Raw genomic sequence first — 8,412 nt, 5'->3', positions numbered from 1 at the left:
AGAGAAACGCACCTCTGCGCCCCACTCCCATGACGCACTCCATTATTCCACCCTCGCCCACTCTACCCATACGCTCCCCTCCATCCCTTCCTCCAAACCCTCATCAGCCAGACCACACTCCTTGCTAGGCGCCTTTACTGCGCGAGGTCGCCACATTTCCCCGAGGCATATCGAAGTACCGCTGTGTCCCCTTTTATGTTCCCCCGCACCTTGGTGGTCCTGTGAGCCTCTCAATCCGCATCCGGAATAAGCAAGGGGATAACTCCTGCTTTTCAAGTATCACTCTGTGAATCACCCAATTCCCAATTCATCACTGACAAAACGACCGTCTACTCTTTAGCACTCTAATAAGAGCTCAAAACGCAGTATAACATAACAAATGGCTCAACAATGTTTTTCAGAAATCGTTACGGCAGCATTTAATTTATTTCATTTTCTTGTCAGAGACCAGAATGTAAGTTGATCTGAAAGCTTCAAATTATCATTCTTTCCATTTGTATACGCGGTAAATGAATTGTGACAAATGCTATTGCTAAATGTTGCTAGCAGATTAGCTGGAAATAGGGATTATAGAAGTAGGGATGCATCAAATTCTCATGAATATCCAAATTTTTTTATAAAAGAATAACAGATGTTTGTGAACAGTTTTTTTAAAATTCCAAGCACCAAAAAAGGCGCGAGACGGATGCATAACATTATGTTGATGGTATTGAGTATCGTGACTGTTTCGCTGTAGCCTTAACTGAGCGGTCGATGTGGGTCCGACCGGTCGGCGCGGTAGAGGGGTCCCCCACCACTCTGGCGCACATAAGTCAGTCGCCTCCGGGCATGCGTTGGGACAGGAGGGGGATTTTTGTGACGTGTAATAGTTTGTGGTGTCGCCGTGCCAGCATGGAGCGCACCGTCGAGCAACGCTACGCTGTGACGTTTTGCGTTAAACGTGGGAAATCCGCATCGGAGACCCTTGAACTCATTAAATAGGCTTATGAGAATGATGCCTTAAGCCGTACCAGAGGTTTTGAGTGGAACAAAATGTTTAAGTAAGACCGGGAGCTCGTCGAAGACGAGCACCGTGTCGGTCGCCCGACGACCGCTCGAACCGATACTCAGGTGGCCAAAGTGAAAAGAGTTTTGGACTCTGACAGGTATTTAATCATCGCCTTTATCAGTGGAGAGACCGGCCTTTCAGTCGGTACCGTCCACACCATTGGAAAAGAGGATCTTGCGATGAGGAATGTGCGCGCGAAGCTGGTCCCGAGTCTTGAGCGAGGAACAAAAACTGTCGCGGGCGGAAATTTCGCAAGAAATTTTGGACTGCGTCCAGGAAAATGAAGATTGTCGGGACAATGTTATTACCTCAAAGGATAGCTCAAAAGGAGCTCAAAGGATATCGGTTCGACTCCATCGAGGTGGTTCAAGCGACGACGACAAAGGCCCTCAACAGTATTCCGTAAACCGACTTCCAGCGGGCTTTTGACGAGTGGCAGACGCGCCGAACTAAGTGTATCGATGCAGGAGGAATGTATTTTGAAGATTATTAAGTAATTGTAATGGTAACTTTAATAAATTTTTATTTTTGGAACAAGTCCCGATACTTACTGAACGGACCCTGTATGGCTATAGGTGTATTTTAGTTGTCGTTTTAGGTGATACAAATCGAAAAAGATAGCTACTTTTGGAATAAAATGGAAATTTCAAATTAACTACAGTAAGTGCTAAGCATTTATAATTAGTGGACAACCTTCGGTAATGTGAATACGTAGTACAGCGTCTTATAACATTGAATCATTTATATTTTATTTATATCTCAATATTCCCGTCTATTCCACAAGAAACCTAATTATTTATACGAGATATTCTTAAGGCATTAAGAATAGAGTAAATACGTGGGTCATGACATCTTCGATTTTAAATCTAATTCTCGGGTATATAGCTTATTCGAAAAGTATACTAAGGATTAAAGGGAAATAGAACTTTATCCTTTAAAGCTAGGCAGGATAGTATGATTGCTTAGTTATACAAATTCATAAACAGTCTAATGCAAAACAGTTTCCATACAATGGTAATTTACTGGTATCAAATGTCTGAGTAAAAGCATGAGCTCAAATCAAGGGTTGAATTAAAAATCCACACGCCAATGGTTTGAGGAGTTTCAATGCGCAAAACATATAATTAAAAAAGAGAAAATTCTTACGATGGTAATTCAATAAGTAAAGAGACAATTCTCTCATTTTAAAATTATTCAATGAATCCTTACCATTATTTGGCAACCTATCGATGAGCTCAGATTAGCTGTTCCATTTATTTTCTGGCGACATAACCACAAAATCCATAGCATACTCTGGCAAGTCAACTAGTATATTTTATCTTATAATAGCAGGACCCTATCATTGAATTTTTAGTCGCAGAAGGTGTAAAACCAAGTGAAATACTTTCTAGAATGTAGAGACAATACGGGAAAAGTTGTATGAACAGTTAGAATGTTTGCAAGTGGGTTGATCGGTTTTACAAGTGTGGGTGAAAACCCCAAAGTGGACGTCCCGCCGAAGTTCCTGGTCCTGAAATCGAGGATCGAAGGACTTTTAAGATAAAAGAAGAATTACTGTTTAAATAATATCTAAGAAAGTTCAAGTAAATGTTATAACTTTCCACAAAATTATTTATAACAATTTAAAGAACGGAAAAACGCGTGCCGAACGGTTTCCCTGGCAGCTTACTGATTCTTATAAAGAACCGAGACTTCCCTTGGATCAAGACTTAAATCAACGAAGTTTGGTTGAAGGAGAGGTTTTTTCGAAAGAATACGAGGTCTGTTCAAAAGGCTCCCGAACGTTTTAAATATCGCGCCGGAAGTTGGATATTTTTTATTTCGCTTGAAGGCGTTTTATCCACGGAAATTCCCGAATAACTATCTTAAACCACTTTGTTGATAGCTTGTCTTGTTGTTTAGTTACGGCCGTATATGTGAAATACTCGTGGGGTGCAGCGAAAAATCGTATCCACGGAAATGAGCTATTTGAAGGAACAGCGTTATTCTGCGAAATTCTGCGTGAAACTCTGCAAATCCATTACGAAAACTTTTGAATTGATTACAAAGTCTTATGGTGAGGATGCTATGAAATGCACCGCGTGTTATGAGTGGTTTGCCGGGTTCAAAAAGGGGCGGCAATCAGAGGAGACGACGAACTTTACGGAAGACCCTAAACATCGACTGATGACCTCTGCGTGGAGAAAGTGAACGATCTCGTTCGTACAAATCGACATTGGACTCTCAAGAATTTGCAGAAGAATTGGAATCTCGATTATTTCGTGCTATGAAATCCTGACTGAAATAATGAGGATGCAAATTCGTGCCTCGCCTGATGACAGCAGACCAAAAACAACATCGAGTTCAACTATATCAGGAACAGTTTGATCGAGCAGAAGGGGATGAAACCTTGTCTAGGATCATCAAAGATTATGAGTAATGGGTTAATGGATATGACATCAAACAAAATTGCAATTTTCACTATGGATCAGTGAAATATCTCCTGACCCAAAAAAGCTCTACAAGTTTGCTCGAATGGTAAGGTGATGTTGACTTTTTTCGATTTGAAGGGGACTTTGCGCGACGAAAACCCACCTGGAGGCCAGAGAGCCAATATGGAGTACAACCTGGAGATTATTAAATACTTAAGCGAGAGAATCAGGCGAAAATGGTCCGAACTTTGGAGAACAACTGACCGGTTTTTTCACGACAACGCACCGGTTTATTCGTCTTTCAGAACTCGGGAGTTTTTAGCTAAAAACAAGACCCTTGGGCTGCCCCACTCGATCTACTCTACAGACTTGGCCCCATTCGAGTTTTTCCTGTTCCCCAAACTAAAAATCCCGCTCAGAGGAAAAAGATTTGCCACCATTCCAGATATAGGAAAATATTCGGCGGAGGAGCGTATGAGCATTCCGGAAGAAGCGTTCCAGGACTGTTTGAAAAAGTGAAAACACCGCTGGGATAAGTGAATACGCTGGGAAGGAGACTACTTTGAAAGGCACTTTGTCAAATAAGTTGTTATAGAAGTAATTATTTGCAATAAATAAGTTCGAGAACCTTTAAAAAAGGCCTCGTTGTGACTTGCGTCGAGCTATAGATCCATCACTACGATCCTGAGGCAAAAATACTGAGTAGAAGTTGAAGCACACCGGCTCTCATGGTTCAACCCTCCGCGGGTAAAGTGATGCTGCTCATCTTTTGGGACTCATAGAATCCAGTCTACTGCAATTTCTTCGAAGATCAGCAAACTATCAACAGCCAGTTCTACTCTGAGATACTAGAACGTAGACTTACATCAGCTTTCTATAGCAAACGCCGAGGACTTTTGCCGAAAGGAGTCATTATTCAGCACGGCTACGCCCACCCTCACACGGCCCAGCTGACCCGTGATAAGCTTCAAGAATTAGATTGCGTGATCTAATCTTATCCCGCGTTCATACCCTGCTATGTCTGATGTTTACCTGTTTGAACCACTCGAAGACACCTTACGTGGAAATGATTTGCCAACGAGGAAGTCAAGGCAGCGGTACAAAAGTGGCTACGGCGCCAACCGAAAAAAATCTGTGCCAAAGGAATTTTATAAGCTACAAGAAAGATGGAACAAGTGCATGGATATTGGGGGATTATATGGCAACATAAACCAAATTTTGTAAGAATCTTATAAACGGTTTTTCGGTTATCGCCATTTGCCTTTTTATTCATTGAATTACCCACGTGTATGTATTCAAACAGGACAGTAACAAGTTCGCGTCTAAATTAAAGTTTGTAACACTGAATGACCAGTTATTTTCAGTCATTCTTTATCACCTATTATTATATCATTTAAAATTACTTACCAATGGATTCAACATCACGACCCAGCCAGGTACATGCTGACGACATTTGATGGAATTATCTTCAAATAGTCGCGTCGCAGTCGAATATTCATCCGAAAATCTCTCACTCGCATTAGGGTAAGATCCTGAAATGTTGTCATAGATCAATAATTATTATCCAATAATGGAAATTAACTTTAAATTTTCACTATGGGCTTTCAATTATATACTATATTTTATCCTGAGTGCATGAAATTGCAGCAAGAAATTACAACTATAGATAAAGCTGTTGGCTTGAATATTATAGATGAAGTGTTAAGAAAAAATTGCAACGTGAGATGTTAATGAGGGTGGATGCGTGATCACAATATGTTTATAATAATGGAAATAACGGAGTAAGCATATTGAGTGTACATACTTCCCAGCAAGACAGCACGGTAAAAATAATTGCTAGGGCAAAGGAAATGATCACTAGTGCACCAATAAACACATTGCTAAAAATTGAGCTAATTCTCTTTGTCAGAGGAATCCTATTGAAATTAAACTAAATGCTTTGAAGTTTCAAATTTTCGGGTGATTTGGGGTATCGCATCAAAATATTGAGGATCGATTACAGGGGTGAATTTTGGTCCAACAATGTCTCAGATAATTTCTAGTTCTTGCTTTGCAGTTTAACAATAAAAATAATGGAAAATAAAAGAGAAAGCACGATAAATTACCCCTTATGCGAAAGATTTTCACTGATTTCGTCTATCGTCGCATAGTGCATTACACCACTGAAGAATAATAAATCATAAACGAAACAGAATCTTTTCGCGGTAGGTGTGCGATTAGATTATTATTATTAAAAATTGCCGAAAAATTTTGAATCAAAATTTATTCCTGAGGATATGCGAACTAAAAATGTACCGAAAGACAACCAAATAGAGGTATGGGGGCAGAAAAAATTCTTCTAGAAGGTGTAGAAAAAATGATACGCCCTATCTCAGGTTTAGACCGTAATGTAACAGTAGATTGGTCTAGCACTGACCCATTTGCCAAGAAACTCATTCTAATGACAGTATGATACATGTAGGAATATAAGAAAAGACAAATAATATTCACTATTTGAAAAAATAAAAAACACCATTAGCACCTCTTTAGATCTCAAAAGACGTGCACCCTGGTCCTACGTAATGAAAAAAGTAGTTATTCAGATATCTTCAATACATCATAATGAAAGACGAGTAATTTGAAAAGTTATCTGAATGGAATAGAAATAAACGACTGTGTGAAAATTTTTTTTCCTCAATATGTCCTCCCTGTACACCAATGCACTTGGTCCAGCGATGTTCCAATGTCTTCGTCCTACCTCGAATATTATATTCCATTAGGCCTGTAAAATACTACTTCGGCCGTAAATTCTTTATTTGAAGAGAATCTCCGTCCACCGAGGAAAATTTTGACCTTGGGGGAGAGATGAAAAATTGATGGAGCCTAATTCTGTGAACAAGGCGGGTGTGGAAACAATTCGTATCTTAGTTTGCGTATTTTTGCCCAGGCAACGACACCCACACATGCATTGTTTAGATGACTTTCTTTCTAGCCAAACCTGACCTTTCTCGTATATCTTTTGCTGTAGTTAGTCCAGGATGTTAGCGTAGTTTTTCCAGTATTTGTTTGACCACTAGGAAGATAATCTATCAGCAGAGTTTATTTCGCATCCCAGAAAACTGAAACCATCATCTTTTCGGCCGACCGTATTGCCTTTGCTTTCTTTAGTGGTGGTGAATCAATATGTTTCCATTGCTTTGACTGTTTTGTTGCCTCTGGGGTATAGTAATGGACCCAAGTATCATCTGTGGTCACAAACGGACGCAGAAAAATCTTGTTGATTGCTCTTAAAACGGGTCAAACATTTTTCGGAAATTTCCATTCTGATGCGTTTCTTATCCTGCGACAAAGTCCCGGCACCTATCCAGCAGATAATTTTCTCATATGCAATTCTACTGTTAAAATGTGATGTACCCGTTCAGATGACATCCTTAAAGCTTCAGCGATTATTTTCTTTTTACGTCGGCGATCCTCTATAACCATTTGAAGAACCTTTGCAATAATTTCTGGGGTAGTGGCACATTTTAGCCAACCACCATGCGGATTATCATAAAGGCTGTGCCGACCAAACTTAAATTCGTTTGTCCACTTGGTATCAGTTGAATACGAAGGAGTATATCTCTCGTGGACGGACTCCCGTTACTCCGGTCGGGGCTCCACTGTGTTGCCTTTCCAGCCGCCTAGGCTTCTAAGGCAGGGCGTCGTCTTCTGCGCTGTCACAACGTTCTGGCGATCCCTGCTACTGAAACCTGGGCCTCTTCTTCGCTGGGAGGGCATCTTGGCGATCCATGCTCAAAATGGGGCGCTTATAGCGGTCCCACGTTGAAACCTGGATCTCTCCGAGGCGTCGGATGGTGGCGATGTCTGAATCCGCAGCCCTCTCGAAGAATCTTCGAGACAGCTCCGGAAGAAGGACGTTCAGAGGTTCCATGTTCCCGTCCTGGTGTCCCATGTATCTCTTCCACGCGGGCGTAGCGCCCGCATCCCAAGATGCACCGTAGCGCAGAGCTATGCACCACTTGGATGAGAGCGAGGGTAGACTTCGGCACTCCTGACCATACCGGCACTGCGTACGTGATGACAGGCAACACGCACGCTCGGTACAGTCGACGCTTCGTTTCCGAGCTCAGGACCCCCGGACGAATAATCGGCCGAAGCCGGTTAAGCGCCGCGAAGGCCTTCCCTCGGACACGTCGCGCTTGGGCGTTCCAAAGGAGTTTCCGGTCCATCAGCACTCCGAGGTAGAGAACGTAGTCTCCCTGAGTGTCTTTATGTTGGCGTGAATTTCTTTTACTTTTATGCCTTTCTTTATGAAGTATTTAATCACTTCCCGATTCTCAATTTTTTCGATTTTCACCACGGGAACAACAGCAGAGAAGCGTCCACACTACAGATCTCTTACCAGAACACTGAGGCGATACGTGTTTACTCATAAAGAATTACCTTTTACTTAGCGGATAACTCGTTGCGCCAGTGCTGATATCTGGTGGAGATTCCGAGAACATTACAAACTAATCTCGTAATAGATAAGAGATAATTGTATTTCAGCCAATCCAGAAATGCTTGTATTCAATAATGCAAGAAAGGTGGCGTTGTTTCAGTTGATCAGATGAAAGGTATGTATGTAAGAGAAGGACTAAGCTGTAGTGTGCTAATAACTATTTTTTGCGCTAAGGAGCATAGCCGAAGTAATGAGTTTATAATCTGTCAAGGAAACACGGGGAACAAATGAACCGAAGCTAAGTAAAGAACATTGCGCAGGTTACTTGAAAATTAGGGCTGTATTAGAAAATTAAAATACGCGTCTAAAAATAAATATAAAGAACTTGGTAAGCATCCCTGAATAAACAAGTCGAAGAGAAATGAGGACCAAGAAAGTTGTTAGTTAGCTTTGCTCAAAGGAAACGAATAGGAAAAGGAGAATATTCTCAGCAACGCTATCAAAATATATTTGTCAAAAGCACACAGTCACAA

This window comes from Hetaerina americana, unplaced genomic scaffold (assembly GCF_022747635.1).
Source record: "Hetaerina americana unplaced genomic scaffold, ioHetAmer1.1.p SCAF_1, whole genome shotgun sequence".
Lineage (NCBI taxonomy): Eukaryota > Metazoa > Arthropoda > Insecta > Odonata > Calopterygidae > Hetaerina > Hetaerina americana.
The sequence above is the reverse complement of the archived record's forward strand: the minus strand, read 5'-3'. Positions refer to the sequence as shown.